Raw genomic sequence first — 21,025 nt, 5'->3', positions numbered from 1 at the left:
CCTTTCTTGTGCTGTCTAGCTGGGGAAATCCGCGTAGGATCAGCGCATGCACGATTTGAAAAAGCAGATCCACTGCTTTCGGCAGGTTTTGGGATGATCCGGCCCCTCTTTCGATTCTGCATAGATCTGAAACATTATCACATGCGTTCGAAGGCTTACGATCCACCTCCAAAGCCTGTGAGCTCAAAACGATGTCCAGGGAGTCGAAAAGGCGAGTATCTCCGCATAAATTATCAACTCGAACACCCAAGATTGCCATAGCTTCGTTGGGATCGTGCAGAGAGGGCCGCAGGAGCCGGGTTTCAGAGCCATTTCGTCCGTTCCTATAAAAATATCTAAAACCCTAGCATATATACACAAATCTTATCAGTAAGCTCATTTGTTGCCTGTAGCTAGCCATTCATATATGTTCATGTATATAATCTGCTGGTACTGTCATTTTTCTCCATCTATCCATTAAATCTACAAACTATTGAGCATTAGTGGTCTAAAGCCTTGTGTTGTTGAAGGTATTCATGCATGTATTGAGTGAGTATAGAGCTGAAATGGTTATCGGATTTGATCCAAACCATCATCCATTCCAATAGTTCTGAGAGCAATATTGAAGATTATATGTTACCAGGCATCTCCGAGCTGCAACCTAGGAGAGTTTCCTGGAGTGATAACAAGAACAACAAAAGAAAATAGTTTGAGATTGATCACAATGAAGACGATTTGTAATTGAGTACATTCTTATTATTCCCATTTTCTATCATTCAACACGGTTACATTGTTACTTTGCATTCAAAATTTTTATTTCATTATTTTTCAACATTCACCTTATTAACAATCTCTATCATCTCAACAAACTGAGGTGATTGAACAAATTTAAAATTAAAATGACCAGATTAATCTTATACATATTTAATGTATTTAAAATGATCAAAATAATTAAATGTTCAACAATTTTTTTTATCGCTGCACAAGAGTGAAACCAACTTATCCATCTTAACCCCGAATTTATAAGCTCCAAGAAAGATCAAATCTCTCGAGGTACAAACTTTTCCTCAAATTTTACACTCAAAAAAAAGTTTCACCTTAAGAGATTTAATCTTCTTAATCAGATATTAATATAAATGTTAACTAATTTATATAACTGAACCATTTCTATCCTACAACATATCATTGTTATTCTATCCCTTTATAACACAACGAATCATCATAACTAATAAAATTGTGTATCTATCATGTTTTTTATTTTGGAAAACTATTTGTGACCTATTTAGCCGAAGTGATATAACTTCCAATTACACTTCAAGCAGTTACGAGACCAACGTCTTTACGAGTTAATTGCAGGTTAATCCGACATCCCGTGCAAGTCCATGGACTTAGACGCCAAAAAGCTTCTCCCCTCAATTCAATTAGAAATTGTATTTTGGCACGATTCCGTGTAACGTTCCATTGCTAACCCAGATCGCCTCCGTGGTGTTATGATTATCATCAAGGGTAGAGACAAATTAGTTTTCCATTTCCATGAACATTCTGCAGCGCATCCGCTATCCTTCCTCAGCAACGGAATTCTTGCTTCGCTCTATCAAAGGGTATGTATTGGTTTTCTCCCTACAGAAGGCAAGAGCACTTTATTTTGTCAGTGATTATTCTATTACAGAAGAAAACCACAGGGTATGATTTAGCTCAGAATTAATGCACCGCCTCAAAATTCCATGAACTCTCTCTGCAAAGTCATCTACGTCTGCAAGCCGGCCTAAACATTTTATTTGATGAATACCAACATTAAATCATTTTATTGGAAGAAAACCAACAATGAAAACATTTTCTTGAAAAAACCCTGATGATCCGAGTCTCTTTTCATAAATAATAAATAATAATAATTTAATTAAATGGATACAGGATAATGAGTTGATAAATATTGATGTATGAGATCTACTCATTTGTGTAACAAAATTACGCTCATCACAATGGTTTGACTATTATGTTTATGAACGTCTACATATCCTATTAAGTTTATATTTAATTTAATTTTAAAAATGCAGGGACAGGGTAGTGAGTTGATAAAAATGATGTATGAAATCTACTTATTGTGTAAGAATGTTGAGTTTATAAATGTATTAATTTTTTTCTACCAGTTTTAAACTTGCAGTTTTCATGGAACAAACACATATAAACCTACTCAAGCAATCTGAGTATCACAAACCAGGAAACAAACCCGGGTCTGTACCATTTCAGGATACTATTCTACCACTAGTGCTTGTTGCTGCTTGGTTGGTTCTTGATGCATGACCTGTCAATTGAAACAGCTAAACGGTGAGTGCACAAGCCAGGAATCAAACCCAAGAAACACATATAATAACTGTTATTAACCATTAAGCCTACGCAAGCTATCACAAATTGAGTATCATAGACCTAAAAACAAACCTGGGTCTGTACCATGTCAATATACTATTCTACCACTAGTGCTTGTTGCTGCTGGTTTGGTACTTAATTCATGACTTGTTGCTGCTTGGTTGATTCTTGATGCATGACCTGTCAATTGAAACAACTAAACGGTGAGTGCACAAGCCGGGAGTCAAACCCAAGAAACACATATACTAACTGTTATTAACCATTAAGCCTACTTAAGCTATCACAAATTGAGTATCATAAACCTAAAAACAAACCTGGGTCTGTACCATGTCAAGGTACTATTCTACCATTAGTGCTTGTTGCTGCTGGGTTGGTACTTAATTCATGACCTGTGAATTGAAACAGTTAAACGGTGAGTGCACGAGCCAGGAATCAGACCCAGGTTTGTACATTGACTATTACCCGAAACAACAGCCAGATAACCAGTGCAGAGCGCAGCTGGGTTCGAACCACTGACCTATTGATCTGCTGTCAAATACTCTACCGCCAAATTATTGGCCCAATTACTCAGAGTGGAAATTAGTTTTCTCATATCTATGTTATGTGTTATACCCTAAATCTATTGCTGATGTAAATTTCACATTGTCGATGCAACAAACTAGCTCAACACGGCAATTTGAATTTTAGCCATAACAGGGATGGAAAGCTCCGTGTCAACAGAAAATAAAAACATAAACAGATGCTTTTCTGTTCAATGAACAAGTTAAAAGGGAAAAATGAGCTAAGGATATTTCTTGCCATATGTTACAACAGCTGTCGTTGAAGCTGTTTATTTTGTTTCAATTTCACTTCCTCTGTTGTTTATGATCTAGGATAGCAGGGATCCACCACTTCTTTGGTTGCATGTGTAAATAACTGTTATAGAGCATGTGATGCTGCAAATTGATGAGAATAGAGCCTGTATTTAATCTTATAATGAGTTCTAAGTTATTTCCGAATGAAATGGAGATGAATTCGCTCGATGCAATGCAATTGTGCTCATAGCCTATAGGATGTTGGTTTTGTTTAAATTTTCATGTTGTAGACATTTGACATATTATATCCCTTTTGGCCTCATAATCTAGGGCAGACTACTTCAGTCTTCCAATATTCTTCCAGTTTGTTAGTTCGTTGAAACTGTTGGCCTGTGAAGTCTTATAACATGGAAGTTAGCTTGGAGATAGTTCAAGCAGAAAATTGCCTATGATTTAAGAAAACAGCTATTAACAAGAAGAAAACAAGAGGTTAGTTGTTTTAAAGTTCCCATCCCAAAAGGATAACATAGAATTTCAGTAGCAAATGGTGTGTCAATTGAGAGAGCCCTATGTACAATTATTAGAGAGGAAGAGTTTTCTAAAGTTCTAAAGGATGAAAAGGATTAACTCACGAGTCAAAGTAACTCCATTTTAAAGGGTTGTCAAATTGTAAACATTTGTACTGTATGTCATTGAATCCCAAAGTCTTAGATGCCTCTCAGTAGCTACTATGGATCCTATTTATGTTGGTAAGCTGGTACCCCAAGTTCAATGACAATATTGGAGTTCTATGAGCTCCAATTATTAGTCTTGGTTGGCTGATACTGAGAGTTTTACGCGACGGAAGATCATATAGTTATCACAATACGTTGACCAGAATAATGAATGCATCAAACCTACAACATCTTGTGTCTTTATCATACGGATGACTGCAAGCAGAACTATTGTTGACCAAGATATTGGGGCCCAAAAAACTTGCCATATGTTGCAAAAATCACCATTGCACATGTAGATGCACTTTCATCATGTAAATCTCATCCACTAAATATTCCGTCGAGTTTCTCATGATATGCAAGATTGTTTATCTGGTTCCAACTTCACTGATGCCTACATCAAATGCCTTGCATACCTAATTCCCTTCCCTTTGATTGGAGTCGCAAAATATTCATTGATTGGGGCCCAAGAAACTTGTCAGATATTGCAAAAATCACCACTTGCCACATGCAGCTGCACTTTCATCATGTAAATCTCGGCCACCAAATATTCCATCAAGTGTCTCAGGATATGCAATATTGCTTAGAACTGCTTCTATAGAAACATTTCCTTGACTTCACATATGCCAAAGGCCTTTTAAAAGAGACTATCACTGCAAAGTGGGAGATCATTAAAAATGACTACAAACAAAAGATCATTTGGAAAGATGTAATCAACAGGTCTTTCTTCCAGCCTATTGTCTAACCGAGACAAGAAACCTTAAGGTATATATCGAGGTACTCATTTTCTTCTTTAATTGATAAAGTACACTTGCTCCATGTTCTCCTCATCTCATTGTTACATGGCTATATTCATAAAGCCTATCCTTTAGAATGAACAAAAAACTGTAATTTAACCATTTAATTTTTGCAATTCAGTCAATAAAAACAGATCTAAAATAAATGTCAAATCACTGTAAGTCATGCCATAGAAGGACATGGTGTGAGGTGTTACCGATCCTTTTAGCAGGGTCGCTAAGGTCCTGACAGCAGATGGGCATACACATGGCAGGGACCCACTATCACCTCGGCCGAAACCTCCACTATTTAGGCCCAACACCTCCTAAGCAGCCAAGGGAGGTGTCCTTAAATATTCCTCTACAACTTCGGTTTATATCCAGTGCCTTGTATGGAGTCAATGGTTTGGAGAGGTTCTTGAATTGTCCACTATCTTGCGTAAAAAATAGTGCTAAAAGCAAAGCATATTTCTACAACACATATTATTAGCCAAAATATTTCAAAGATATAGCAAATAACCTATGGATTTTGGTCTACTAGAGTTACCCTAACTAAATATGTGATTATTTCTTGATTTTGAGGTTTGGTTAAGGAGTTATGAGTTAAATAACTCGTTGTCCAGTATGACAACCTTGTTAATTTTTCTTAGGGTTATATTGTTCTTTGCTTTGATAATTGCATTTCAACATTTGCATATTAAATTCACCCCATAGTAACTTAACATTATTCAGATTTACAACATTATTCAGCAGCATATGCAATTATATAGAAAGAACAACATCATCATCAATGCAGTAGAACATAAAGGAACAATAGAAGAAAAGCATTCACACATAGAGACACCAATATTGGTCGAAGACTAGGGCAATACCCACTATGGAGAAAACCCTTTCAAATTCTTCTTCTCATTAGATTGTCATTGGATGATTAAGTAAAAGAGAGTACAATGATCCTTATCTTCATCCATACAACTATCTAAGAACATCAACTAAACAATATCCATGAAATGAACCCAACAATGCCAATACTAAAAACCCTATTTCAGAGGCCTATAATCAACTGTCGCTACCCGTAGTCAACTACTGAACTCTACGGTCAACTGAAAAACCAAACCCTAGGTCCCAACCACACCTAGAGAGTGACGTGCGTGCGGCTGAAGCCCTTCGACCGCACGCATGAGCCTACAAGCATGCAATTATGACCAAAATATCCCTGTGTCGTGCTTGGGGTCGGAAACCAAAAACCCTAAACACGCGCGAGCTTTGGACTCTGCAATCTCAGACTTGTGTGAGTGAACTTTCCACGAACTTTCTGAGACCTGTGCGAGCCAAAAACAAGAAAGAGAATAAAAGAATGATCCAAGATGATTGTCCAAATGAGGTTGAGGTCACTTGTATTTATAGCCTTCCAAGGGTGTCCAATTTGCTTTAGGGCCGACCTGATCAAATATGCACATGTGGGCTTTAATTCAAAAATACACTTTCTCTTGTCCAAATTGAGTGTTTCAATAGTCAAAATTGGTCCTCTCGAAAAGAGAAATCTCGTCCCATGGTTGGAATTTGTCACTGAGCTGCCAAATTAACACTCCCTCTCAACTAGGGAGAAATTCCAACTACATCATATAATCATTGCAAGTATCCTGTCTCAAGTATCCTGACATCAAATGTCATCACTGCTCATCCCGGTTCATCTCTGCTTATTCCTACTCATCTCTTGATTGTACCTGCTTATATGCTAAACATTCTCAAATCTAAACGAAGAAGAATTTGACATTGGAGGGGAGCTAAGATGCCACCCACTATTACGTCAGAGAGCACAAGTCAATCGGAAACAATATGAGGGAGCACATCTCAACCTGAAACTACATCGGGGAGCTTAGTCTCAACCTGAAACTGGATAGGGGAGCATATCTCAACCCAAAAATCACATCGGCGAGCACATCTCAACCCAAAATCTCATGGGGGAGCAAAGCATATTCAACTCCATATCGAGCAATAGGTGATATAGGGGAGCACATCTCAACCCATCCTATTGCCCACTGATCTTTCCAACAATGACTTTCAAGAGTCATGTGGTAGAACACCTGCATCATAATATGAGATAACTGCAATCACAACAGTTTATACTTCAACCATTGTGTCAATGACAATGATTCCAATACAAAATCATTATTGAATACCAATATTAGTCATTGAAAGTTACTATGCTCACATAGCACTGTCATCAAGGCAAATCATCAGATATCAAGTCAAATCATTAGTCATCAAGTAAAAACCCTAATTTGTCATCTCTATGAATTCAATCAATCCATAAGCCAAAAACATATGAAGCATCATGTCAATGTTCTAAAGCATATTTATGAACTATCAAGCATCATGTCAAAACTCCAAACATTGCTCATCTATACCAATCAACCAAATCTTGTCAAACCCTTGCAACTGTTATCAAATATTGTCATACACTAGCTTCAATGGTTAAATCATAATGACATATTGATATGCATATTCCGGTCACCTGCAAACACAAGTTTAGTCAACACATTCACATTCTCTATAGTAAGTCAAACATTCAAATTTCCCTGCTCATAGGACTTTCTGATGTCTACTCCATATCTGTAGGACTGTCATACTGTTGGTGCATTCCTGATTTTATGCTTAAAACTTTAGTTTTGTGATCTATAGGCATAACCGCACCCATAGGCTTTCTTCTGTTTGGTTGAGAAACTACAACATTAAATATTTGACTATTTATGTCAAAAAACTTCAACAATAAAGAATCTTTTATACATATAATGCAAATGATAATAGGTGTAGGGATCTTATGGAGAGTTTCTCCCTTTGAATGAACAACCCCTTCAACCATTATTATTCAAGTCATCAACTTGTCTATAATACTGTCATGCATCAGTAGAACTGTCAGATCATAAAATCAAGCTATATCAGGTTCTAACATATATATTCATCATGGTCATAACATGTCAGTATCAACTACTTCATCATCTCACATGACATCAAATTTTCATCAAGGGTTAGAGTCATATAATTAGGGCAGTTGTCAAGTGCTTCATAATACTTTAAGGATCATAATCACTTCATCACTTCTTTTGCATTCATTCAATCATCAAATCAGGGCATCCAATTTTACCATATGTCAAAATTACTAAGCTTATCAAAACCTAACCACGGTCAACAAGAATATCCTGAATATCAATCTCATTGTTACACTTCTATCATCATGGTTATCATTCTTATCACAGACATTATCAATAGTATCAAGCTACCATATATAAGGATCAATGTGCTAGCCTTCTTAATGGGATCAGGGAATCCATCATGTCTAAAATAAAAGATGCTTACGAAATATCAAGTAGACCAATGTATCAAAGATCAATGTTTCTAAGTAGCTTTACCATGACTTAATAGAATGTAAGATACTTGTCCAATACTAAGTGTACCATCTCATCATAAGTACCATGAATCAAATTTTCATATGAATGAGCCATTTGTGAAGGTGAAATTCCCATCATACCTTAGGGCTTACTTTGACATCCAATATTGCAGCTGAAACGTAACATTGAAATAAAGCACCATACATACCTTGTAGTATTCAAATACCTGTGCACCTTCTTATTTGACATAGGCAACTATAACACTTTGTCAACTTTTCATCAAGTGCCTCTTTTCATTTTCCTGCGCTAGATCTTCTCTTCTTGTACTAGCCATGATCCTCAAGAAGCATCCACTTATCACAACTCATGAGGAGGTTAGAAGTATACAAATACTCAAATACATGTAGGAAGTATAAATAATAATCAAAACAATAAACTTAAACAAGAATAGAATCACAAAAAGGGAACAGAAATCTAAAAGTACTTATCTTCAGTTAGAGGTGATCATCTCCCTCTTGAACCAACCTTCAAGAGTCATGACTATCCATTGTCCATATAACATTGTAGCCTTCAATATTTTAACTAACTTCATCAATAACCAAGGCCTAATTGAGACTATCCCATCTAGGGCTACATCAAATCTGTCACAAGTGCTTGAACATCTTCACATTGATCATGCTAGGGTTTCTAGATTGCATATATCAAATCTTTGTCATAATCTAGGGTTTCTTCCAAACCCTAACCTCATAATATCCATCAAACCTTAATACACAAATTGCTTAGGGTTTCCTTCAAACACTAGTATTCTTTTAGGTCTCCACCGTCTTCTCTTGCTTCCATCAAAGGTGTCTTTTTAGGGGTGATTTCATTGAATTTTCTTCAACCCAACTTTGATACCATGTTAATTTTTCCTAGGGCTATATTGCTCTTTGCTTTGATAATTGCATTTCAATATTTGCATATTAAATTCACCCCATAGTAACTTAACATTATTAAGATTTACAACTTTTTTCAACATCATATGCAATTATATGGAAAAAACAACATCATCACCTATGCAACAGAACATAAAGGAAGAATAGAAGAAAAACATTCACGCATAGAGACACCAGGATTGGTTGGAGACTAGGGTAAAACCCACTATAGTGAAAACCTTTTCAAATTCTTCTTCTTATTAGATTGTCATTGAATGATTCAACAAAAGAGAGTACAATGATCCATATCTTCATCCATACAACTATCCAACAACATCAACTAAACAATGTCCATGAAATGAACCCAGCAATGCCAATACTGGAAACCTTGATTCAGAGGCCTGTAATCAATTGTCACTGTCTGCGGTCAACTGCCAAACTCTGCAGTCAATGAGAGAAATCTGCAGTCAACTGAAAAACGAAACTCTAGGTCCCAACTGCACCTAGAGAGTGACGTGCGTGTGGCTGAAACCCTTTGATCGCACACATGAGCCTACGAACCTGCAATTATGACCAAAATCTGCCTATGTCATGCTTACGGTCGGAAACTAGAAACCCTAGACATGTGCGAGCTTTGGACCCTGCAATCTCGGACTTGTGCGAGCGAACTTTCCACGAACTATCTCAGACTTGCGCGAGCCAAAAACAAGAAAGAGAATAGAAGAATGATCCAAGATGATTGTCCAAATGAGGTTGTGGTCACTTGTATTTATAACCTTCCAAGGGTGTCCAATTTGCTTTAGCGCTGACCTAATCAAGTATGCACATGCAGACTTTAATTCAAAATTACTCTTTCCCTTATCCAAATTGAGTGCTTCAATAGTCAAAATTGGTCCTCTTGAAAAAAGGAATCTCTTCCCATGGTTGGAATTTGTCACTAAGTTGCCGAATTAACAAACTTGTCAACCCTGCATTAAAACATAGGGACAAGTAGCTAATTTGCTTTAAGTTTTAACAACCAATATACTATGTGGAAAACATTTCAAGGGAGTTTCCCCAAAGTGTAGAAATGATAGAGGGTGATTGTAGAGGCTTTGGGGCCTCCTCTTTGTCAAATTTGGGTTGAAAAGTCAATTTCTAGCTAGCTGGAAATTGATTTCAGATTTTTGGGTTATGTTTAATAACCCAAAACTATTATTTAATTTAAATGGCTGGAAAATAAATTTTATTCAACTCTCATGTGAAAATTTTACCGGCAAACAAGTATAGAGCTAAAAATTACAAGTTTTAGTACAAGATGCTTACCTGTAAACTGGTGGAACTTATTTTATGATGGCTGAAAATGTAGGTCCAGCAAGAAAAACACCCTCTTCACCTGGTAATTTGCCACTAGAAGGCTAGATACAAGCATAAAATGCAAACAATGGTAACTTGTACCTAAATGGGGTTTAAATTTAGCCTAGGTTGCACGATACGGGGAAATAAGTATGAGTTTCTGAAACAGGTACGGGTACGAAATGTGACCCCCAAAATTTTGGAAACGGGGAAACATGATATATATATCCAAAATCAACCTTTACTATATATCCGAATTTCAAAATCAACCTTTATTATATGCATGAGGTTGCAAGTACAATGAATACTATGAAGTTGCAAGTACTATAAAGACTAAAGACTAATAGTCTTCAATCTTCATCCTCATCATCATAATCCTTGTCAAAAATAGGAGCAGAAGCATGCTCAACAGTGGATGGTGGACTTGACGAAGATGATTGGCCAACTCCACTTCTACAATCTAGGCTCACGGTTCTCAATATTCCGGGTAGCAAGAGAGAGTTCCAAATCAGGACTTTCTGGATCCACATCCCATTCTTTAGAAGGACCACTACTATATTCTGGACCCCTACGAGATGCAAGGCGAAGGTTGTAGTGCACATAAACAAGATCCTCTGCCTTCTGTGAGCCCAACCTGTTGCGCTTCACAAACGAATAAAACCATAGGTGCTCCAATTCCTTTCTGTTGATGAAGAGCTCGCCACTTGTGACAAAACACGAATGGCAAGGTTTTGCAAATGTACACCATTTTCTCCATGAAAAATCCACCACCTAACTGGATTCATGGTGCTTCTTTGCTCCAAAGCTGATATATCTAAATAATCATCTAATCATGCAGCAAAACTAGCAAATTCTTCCTTCACCTCCATGTGTAGATGAGCTGGAAACATTCTCATAAGGGATTTTTTCACCCCATTAGCCTTCTCGCTATCCTTATGGGGTGCCTTCCTCTTCCCATTTCTTTGAGCAATAAGCTCCTCATCATAAAATTTGGGGTTCAAGGCATGTGCTAAAGTGTGCAATGGAGTGTTGAAATTATTCCACCTATCAACAATGATTTTTTTGACTAAATCAACAAAATGATCATCAACCAATAAACGCTGTGGAGACTCCTGTGAAATGGTTTCTATAGTTTTCTCAACCATGGTATCTATGCCATCATATACCTCTCCTAAGAAAGGTTGGTCTGTTTCAGCATTCCGAAGAAGCTTAAATGCAGGGGTTGTGGACTTTAACAATAAATCTATATTGCTTCACCACTCCTCATCAAGGCACAATCTATGCGCCATGTATCTCCGCTCCAAATCTTCTTGTCTCCACTCAGCTCAGAGTTGACTCACCACCATAGAAACTAATGGTTGCTTACTCTCAACAAGGCGACGCAACATTAGGCAGTTTGAGGCATATCTTGTCTTAACAACTTTTAACAACTCCAAATTGGAGTACTCTTGAAATATTGCTTGATATTGGTGGTGGTTGGTGATGAATTTAATGATCTTCCTTGCTTCCCCTGTGATTTCCTTTATCCATGGAACTTTATTGTTGATCTCCTCTAAGATTAGATTCCGATTATGGACAATGCAAGGTGTTCAAAAGATGTGGTCATACCTCCCCTCAATAATTAAACCTACAACTTTGAAAAGTGGTGCATTATCTATGATAATTTGCACCACCCTGTTAGGTCCTATTTGTTTCATAGATTTTATTATAACATCAACAATGAACTGTGCATCTTTTACTTGTACTGAGCAATCTTCCGTCTTTAAAAACATTGCTCCTTTTGGTGAAGTGGCAGTGATATTTATCAATGGCCTACGCCTTGTATCTGTCCATCCATTTGAGACTATGCTAACCCCAGAGCTACTCCAGGAAGAACAAATCGGTGATAAGATATCCTCCATAGGCTCCTTCTCATTTTTGAGACGCTAAGTTCTGACTTTCTCATAGTTGGGGCCCTTTTACCCTGTGGGAGCATTGTTAACTGCCCTTATCATATCTTGCCAGTAAGGAGAGCGAACAACATTGAATGGGATACCACATGCATAAATGCACCTAGCCACTCTAGAATTTTCTTATTCTCTTGCTTGCACATTCACCAATTTAGCAATTTTGCGAATGCCCCTCTGGTATTTTTGGATGGTGGTTGTTCTTGTTGTTGAGTGGCTCTCCTCTTCCTTGCTTCAACCACAATCTTTGGCTCAATGTTTGGTGGAGCTTGAGGAGTAGCTTGAGTAAGCTCTTCATGCCTTCTTTTAAGTCCATTTGCCTCATCTTGCTCTCTTTGATATGCCCTCCTCACCATTGGGTCTGTTATTTTTGTGCAACCTACGATCCCTTCTCCTCCTCCATGCAAAAGATGTGCCTTCACTCCTGGGTAGGAGCCCTTGTACGAATTACTGCAAAGATTACATCGCCATTCCCATGAGCCACCTGTTGACCACTGGAGTGGCACCTGATGATTATATGAAGACTCCATGCCCAAGGATGATCCAGAGGACACTTGTACCATCAGATATTGTCAGTCAACAGAGTTTTTAACTCTGCTTCTATATTCTCATCATCTTTCTTGTACCAATATTCCACACCCTACGGGGAATTGTAACAAGTGATATTAGGAATGATAAGTTTTGAGTCTGTAACAGGCCTAGGATGTTGGGAATCGATCAGCAAATGAGTACACCTTGGAGTGTTTTTTTATCTGGTTAATTATCCCTTCTTTTTCAGAGGCGGATAATTTTTTAGGTTTTTTCACTCACGTTTTACCCCAAAGCTGGGGTGACGGTTTGAAGATTGAGGTCCTGACACATCTTAGTGTCTAGAGTCGATGTATATTACTATACTAGATCACACAAAAAAATTTGTGGAATTTGGTTAGGTCTAGGTAGTTATTTTTTAATTTTTTTAGATTTCCCGCAGGTCAAAAATTACAAATAAAATTGTATTTAAATTGTAATAAGTGTAGTTTAGAGAAGTTGTATGGGGTATGAGTAATCAAAATTACACCTCTCACCCTCAGCTTTCTACTATGACACACTTTGAGGGGTTAATAATGTGTTTTGGACCCTCAAAACCAACTTTTCCTAAGTTTTGTGGGAAATCTGACAATTAATTAAGCCATGCCATACATTAAATAAATGGAGAAAAATAAATATCCACACATGCTAAATGTTGTGGAAATGAGGTGGAAAATTTTGGGGGAGTTAAAGTGAAGTCTCAAGGTGATGTGGACTCCCAAAATCAAGGAAAGGACATGTGCTCAAATAAAATTGAATTTCTGGCATTAAATGAAAACGCTGTTTGGAAATTCGAATTTGTGAAGTTAATGCACATTTGGGAGGATTTGGGAGAATATTTGGTGGAGATTTTTGTGGGAAATTGTCCCCACATGGGTTACCACCCATATACACTTGTCATTCCACCATAAAATTCGAATTTGGCACATAAGGGAAGAAGAAAATGATGTTCACTTGCTAGAATTCGATTTTTACACTTGGCATTGGAGCTCCATTCAACAAATTCGAATTTCTCATTGGGATTGGCTCCAATGCCATTGTCAATGTCATTCTTCATTGGGATTTGCTCCCAACTCTCTATTTAATAGAGCCATGGGCTCTCACATGGTAGAATATTGTTACTAGCTATTGTGCTTGCGGAAGCGCTGTTGCCTTGTACACTTTCAGAAATATCAATTAAGACTTTGGGGTTTCATTCATGAGGAGTTCCTCCTTTTCGAGTGATGAATTGTTGAGCATTGGTATAATTCCTTTTACTCATGCTTTGATCTAATTTTCTTCCATATGCTCTTGTAGATTTGTTAATGTAGAGCTATCTTGCATTGACATTTGATTTAGAAGTATGCTCTAGGTATAGAATGCTCTAGTTGGTTTTAAATAAATCTATAGAGTTTCCTATCATTGTTTATTGCTAAATCTATATGGAACTAATTCCTGATTGAAGTTTTGTAAAGGGAACATTTTGTTGGGATTACAGAATCAAGCGCGAGCGGAAGTCTTTGGAAAGACCAACCCACTCTTGATACATTCTTAAAGGAGTTCCCCTTTGTTCTTTGAACCTTCATAGTCTAATCTTACAAAGTGGTTTTGCAGGGATTTCGGCCCATAGCTTGTACACAAGCCGAGAACTTCTAAATTTAAATCTCTTTTAAAAAAAACATTGTACTTCATTTCTTTCATTTGCTATCTAAGAGCTTGAAGATGGCTAAACAAAAATGAGAGTTTACTCTCACTCTTTAGCTTAGCCTTCTGTAAATTATAATTGTACATATACATTTTATCTTGCTGATTTTTCCATTAATACTTAACTTATTTTGCAGCCATTGTTTGAATTGTTTGCCAACTCTTGTGTGGCAGATTTTGAAGAGCAATTTCCCGCAACATCTAACAAGTGTTTGCAGTGCCTTTGGCAAGTGTTGGGGGTTCGATTTCCAAGGATGTCGTGAGCCCTTTTGAGGCTTATTTTGGCCAAGTCGAGTTCACTAGAGGGCTGCCCATTTTCCTCTCTAAGCCGTGGGCATTTGGAGGAAACTCACACCTTGTTTCTCTTGCATAAGTTTTGTGAGATCTTGTCACTACTTTCTCAAGAAAAGAGGTCTAGTGTTCAAGTTTCAGGCAATTATTGTGAAGACTCTCCTTGAAGTATAGTTGAGAACTTTGAAGGGCCCTCTTCTCTTTGTAATATTAATAAAAGATCTAACTTATTTGTGGGAGCTTGGGATTTCTCCCATGGTATCCTATCTCCCCATTTAGAGGGAGACTTCTCTTGGGTGGATTGACATTTGCATGGTTTAAGCTTTCATACTTCATTCACTTGCATGCTTTAATTGGAAATTAACACAACCTCACTATCACATTTCATTAAGTTAAAGTTTGTTACAATTTCATTTGAGCTTTGCATTTTCTTTCTCATTGTTGCTTGGAGCTACAAGCTTACACTTTACTTTGGGCAATTCATCCTTTACATGCAAGCATTTTATATTCTTAACAAACTTTAATTCGTTTCCATTTACCTTGGTAAATTGTTTCATGAGCACTTGAATACATGCTTCAATTTTATGGTACATTGTTATCTTGAATATTTGAGCAATTTATTGTCATTGTCTATTTGAAACAAATTTTACTTTCAAGCAAATTACTTGTATCATTTTAATTTATTGATGAAACACATGCAACACTTGCAAGCTAATTTTATTCCTCCAATTGAAGTTATAATTGCAACTTATGTTGAACACTATTTCATTTTCAAGCATTGCAAATCAATCTCTTTGAAGCATTTGCATGTATCATTATTTTAATTTGGAGAATTAACACAATTTGCATTTATCTAGGTATTTACGTGTAGGAAGGCCCCAAGCCTCATTAAAATTTTACCTCCAACATAAGTTGGTTGAAGTAGACATCTTAGGGATCCTCTACTCCTCTATTGACTCCTCACTGTGAGATCCATATCATTGGCCGAGGGTGAGGTTTGAGGATTGAAGAGTTAAATTGTAATCTTGTCGTAGAGCTAATTAATAAAATTAAACAAGAGCACTTTCCATTACATTTACTTTACTTGTCTTTTGATGGTTTGAGTTTTCATATGCAAAGTCTATTCTAAAAGCAAGTATTGTAATCATTTCAAACAAGTGTTTTCTTTTCATGTTTCAAGTCTAATTGCTTATTGATGTCTTGGTTTAGCACCTCCTTTCTTTTACACTTCCAAGTTAATTACTAATTTTTGGGTTTTGGCAAGATATGTTTCACATGTTTTGATTTATAAAGTTGATTATCTCAAAATCATTTTGTATCTTACGTATCTTGTGTTAACAATTCTTATTTACATTTCAGAGTGACTTTGTTTTCTTTTTTGAGAGCATTGCATTTTACATTGAGCAAATATATCTTTAAATTGTTGAGCAAATCCCTTACAAGGCACTGGTTTTATGGTTTTTAATCATATTTATGATTAGCATTGTTATTTCAAGTTGTTCACTTCATATTTGCCCATTAATCCTTAAAAGTAATCCATTTTCACTATAACACTCTCCTAGAAACTCACATCTTTTAACTTAACTTTTCATTAGGGACCACCCCCCTTAGCTAACCTAGGAGATAGCTCAAATGGAGAGAGTCGGGATTAGTGTGACAACCCATTCTCTAAGTTCCTTGCCACCAACCACACCTTGTGGGGTTGAAGGCTTTTCTCACTGACTTGTAGGTAGGTGTAGGTGGCAGGGTCAACACCACCATTTGCACATCTTTGAAGCTTCTGAACATGCCTCCAAAGAGGATAATAGTCAACCCTTGGGTTGGACTTGGGGGTTGAACTTGCACCTTGGTTGGAAGCCATTGTTGCAAAAAAATAAAAAAAAAAACAAATCTGTAAAGAAAAAACGTTTTTCACATTTTTGGAAGCATAAACCCTCGAAAAATAGAAGAAATAGTGGGAAAAAACTAAGAAAATGAATGCTTCTTACCCAAATTAATTTTTTGTAGCTGAAGCTACCCCAAAATGCCACAAAAGACAAGAGAAAGATGGTTGTAGCTGAGCCAAAAACCAAGAATGCCGTAGCCGGAAACTCCCCACTCCGAATTTGCTTGTGAAATCTCTTTCTCTTGCTGTTGAAATCTCCTTTGCTCACTGTTGAAAATGCCCTAGCTGAAACCATTGCTCTCTTCCTTTTTTCTACTTGCTAAAATTTCCCTTCTCCAAGTGAAACAAATTGCTCAATTCGTGTGATGAGGGAATGAGGTGGGAGTCTTTTTATAACTTGCAAGAGCCATATAGAAACATCCAAAAAATATTTTAATTGCCAAAAGAAAAACTGGACGAAAGTCACTTTATAGCTAAAACGTGGATGTACGACCTTGAAACATGTTTTAGGGTTGTGAAATGTGCCAGTACGGCCTGAAACACATTTTAGGGCTGTAATAAACGTGTTTCAACGTTTCAGTTTTGTCTTTTTTCCCTGAAACGCCCTCTTTCCCAACGTTTCTCGCAACATTCATTTAGCAATTTATTTAGTGTTCCCCTACAAAAAATTGCTATAAATTTAATATGGTAGTAAAACCAACAAGCAGAGGTCCTATCCTAATGCAAAAAAATAAAAGAAATTTGAAGAATTCATTATTTTGGTTGTTGGAATTCTTTACTTGTGCCATGGACTCCCACCCTTTGCTGGAGTGTGAAGTAGATATCTCTCTAAGTTTCTATTCCCGGTTTATGTCCAGGGAGTGGGCTTGGTCCTTTCGTAAGTCGCCCCCACTTTGGATTAATTCACCTGTGATCTATGATTCTCCTTAGGAGCGGCCCTCTTATGTGATGTATCCAACCTTTGCTCTTTGTGTGCGGCAAGATACCAATCCCTCGAGATAATAAAGACTTCTCACAAAGCGGTTTAGAACCCTTGGACTTATATACCTACAAAACCGCCCCCACTTTGGCTTAATTCACCCTGCAATCTTCAATTCTCCTTAGGAGTGGTCCTCTTATGTGACATCTCCAACCTTCGATCTCATTGTGCGGCAAGATAACAAGCCCTTGAGATAATAAAGTCTTCTCACAAAGCGGTTTAGAACCCTCGGATATATTTACCCGCAAAACCAACGCAAACAAGTGGGGAACCCTAGTTATTTGCTTCCACATAGCATATTATCTCCTTAGTGGCAAGGAACATTAGTTTTAAGATAAATGTACTAGTTAACAAAATGAAATTAGATTAAAAGTAATTCAATACTCAATGGCAATAGCAAGATGGAAAATATTAACAATCACCACTCCACAATTTTCCAGAACAAATGTTTGCAAAATGAATGAGCTCTTTTTATTATATGGCACTTGTCTCAAGTGACAACAACGATTTGCAAATGAGGAGAGGCTAACCATTTATAGAAAAAATTATAATGGCTAGTTTGAATCTTCCTTGATAAAATATTTACTCGTCATCCACCTGTTGGAGACTTAGTAAATTAATTTATAAAATATTACAATATAATTTTTAATTCACCCATTAGGAGGTCATCTTGGACAAATTATTGTAGGTTAGCTCAAAGCTATTTTTGCTCATGGTCCATTGCTATACTAATTTGTCCACTGGGTCTCCAATAGCTAGTTAGACCCTCTAACGGCTAGTTGATTTTAACAAAGACTTTTTTTGACTTGATTTTTCCCTTTATTAATTCGACCTAGCCACATGAAAGTTGGATCTTCAATTCCCTTGACTTTCTGACAATTTTGGCACTTGGGTGTGCTAAAACTAACTTGAATATGAATTGGGTATCTCTCAAAATCTTCATATCTTGCCCAACAATGCAATACCATCGCCTGCCTGCCATGTTATGATGCCTTGTTGGAGCTCTAACGTGCTTGAGAATTTAGAGAAGCCAAGACATGTGTTTTGCCCCTCTCGTTTTGTTGACCAATTTTGACATATTATATGTTAAATTCTGTCAAGTTCCCCCTGTTAAGCCTCTTGGAATTTTTTTTTTGCACATCATTATGTTCAAGTGGATGATCTCTAATGCCCTTCAAGATTTGCAAAATTTAAAATGTGGGTTTTGTTCTTCTCATTGAGTAGAACACTTTTGACGTCATGCATGTCACAAACAATTCTATGCTTTGCTTGAAATTCCCCTTGGTGGGTTTTCTTATATTGTTGACCAAGTTTGATTGAGCTGTAATTAGCCACCAAATGCTTAGATCGGGAAAATTACACATGGCATGGAATCCTCTCATCATGCTCTATAATATGACACTGAGTTGAATTTTTTGTTCATCGAGACCATTTTGCATTGAGAATCATGAATTGCCTCGAGGAACATGAAATTTGTCACAAGAGATTGCTTAGCTATGAGATTTGTCATGAGTAATATTGCACCAAAGCCAAGGTCACCTACAAACTCTATAGACACTGACAATGTGGAATGGCATAGGCGCACCTTGATGTGCACTGGATTGGTCCATACATCAATGATCACCCCTACAAATGCAGGCTCCCTTAAAACCATGAGTCCTCATTAGAAGCCTCACAGGGTCCCCTAATCTCGTTAGGGATGAGATTGCCTAGATGCAACTTTCAAGGGACATGGCATGGTTCGATCAATCACAATGTATACAGAGTTAAACTGATAGGAAAGGTCCAGGAGACCTAATATAGGGCCTCAAATGGTTTTACAAGTCTTTGACTTGTGATCTTAGGCTTACAATGGTGGTGAATGATTCACTAAAAAGGTCAATGTACCCCCACTAACATGGGGGTAAAACTAGGATTTATTGTAAGTCTTTGTGGGAACTCTGAACACCTTTCAAATGCTATTTTTGACCAAATGGGCAAGAAATCCCTCTCGCCACAAGGAAAACCATAGGTTAAAATAAATTTGAAGTTTAGGTGAATCATAATTCGTTCATGGAGAGGAATAATTTCTTCATTAGAGAATAATGTTATATTAAAAAAGGTTAATGCCTTGATCTAAATAAGAGAATGTCATAATGGAGACAAGGAAGGACATCTCTATACAAGTTTCTTTTACTTCATTAATCCTTTCATTGATTTTTCACGTTCTTGCCACTATTCAAGTGTCTATTACAATTTTATATTTATTGATTGGGTTTAAGTGTTAATAAAAGGGTATAATTTTAATTGCTTTGGGTCCTTATTATTCAGAACTTTTCCCTTTTAATGACCATTGTGACATGTTTTGCTTGGTCTTTAACAATTATCCAATGTGTGATTATTGTGCTAAGAAGCTTAAGGATCAAATGAGTACCTAATCTATATCCTTTCCTTTTCTTTTTAGTGACCCTTCGTTATATAGTATTATAAGGTTGGATTATATGGATCACTTGTGTTTGACAACTTTTATTCTCTACATTTTAAGCATTTTGAATGCTAGTAGCAAGCAAAAATTTATTTCTATAGTCATATTTATGTATTTGTTTTTGTGTAACCTAAGCACTCTTTTCATGTTATATACCTCAATGGAGCACCATCTCATTTCTAATGTACTTGTTTAATAGAGTCATTATCTATCTGGAAAGTGGACAGTGAGATGATATGTAATTGTTTGTGATGATAGTTATAATTGTTGGCATAAAATGCTGATTTAACTACATTATACGTGTGGACTTAGTGTCATAACTTGGCTAGTAGGAGGTGTTGTCACATAAAGTGTTTAGGCACCGCGACAACACTCAGAGTAAGGACCATCACTCTAATCCTTACTTCGTTTAGACTCTCTCCTAGACAAGTCAAGGGGGGTAGTCCCTGGGGTGAATGAATGACGATAACCTGTGAAACATAGGCTCTAGGAGACCTAAAGATGGACAACTTGATGAATGTAAATGAGTCTTGGTTAACTGAGATGGATAGATCTAATAAAATAAGACATAACCACAAGATAAAAATGATTTTAGACCAGTGCCTTATATTCAATTAACCATAAACTAGATAAAAACAAGTTATCCAGAGCAATTTATAAATGTGGCGAAAGTGACGATCATAAATGATTAAATGTAAACGCTCAAAACTTTATCATGCAATATTTTCTAGCAATTAAATATCGTGAAGAATTTAACTGCTCAACAATGATCCCAAATCTAGAATTTATCTTTCTCATATAATCAATCTTTAGATATGATTCGAAAACATTAAATGCACTTGACAATAGAGAAATCACTACCACAAAAGTTAAAATTTTACACTTAACACACAAAAAGACACCAAGGAGCTTTAGATTTAGAATTTAATTATCCCTTAGGTAAATT

At 36.7% G+C, this 21,025-nt stretch overlaps 1 protein-coding gene across 1 annotated transcript in view; it reads left to right on the top strand.

Annotated features, from left to right (window-relative positions):
• Positions 1 to 1,303: 1,303 nt before the first annotated feature.
• The window catches only part of LOC149264903 (uncharacterized), an 86,250-nt gene continuing 66,528 nt past the window's right edge, over positions 1,304 to 21,025 (top strand). The window contains exon 1 of the mRNA XM_089429031.1: positions 1,304 to 1,580. The gene's annotated coding sequence lies outside the window, so the exon portion shown is untranslated. The remainder of the gene's footprint in view (positions 1,581 to 21,025) is intronic.

Source organism: Pinus tabuliformis, chromosome 6 (assembly GCF_031772625.1).
Source record: "Pinus tabuliformis cultivar Carrire ecotype Pingquan chromosome 6, CPIR1, whole genome shotgun sequence".
Taxonomy (NCBI): Eukaryota; Viridiplantae; Streptophyta; class Pinopsida; order Pinales; family Pinaceae; genus Pinus; species Pinus tabuliformis.
Note: the sequence above shows the minus strand (reverse complement) of the source record. Positions and strands in the feature narration are given on the sequence as shown.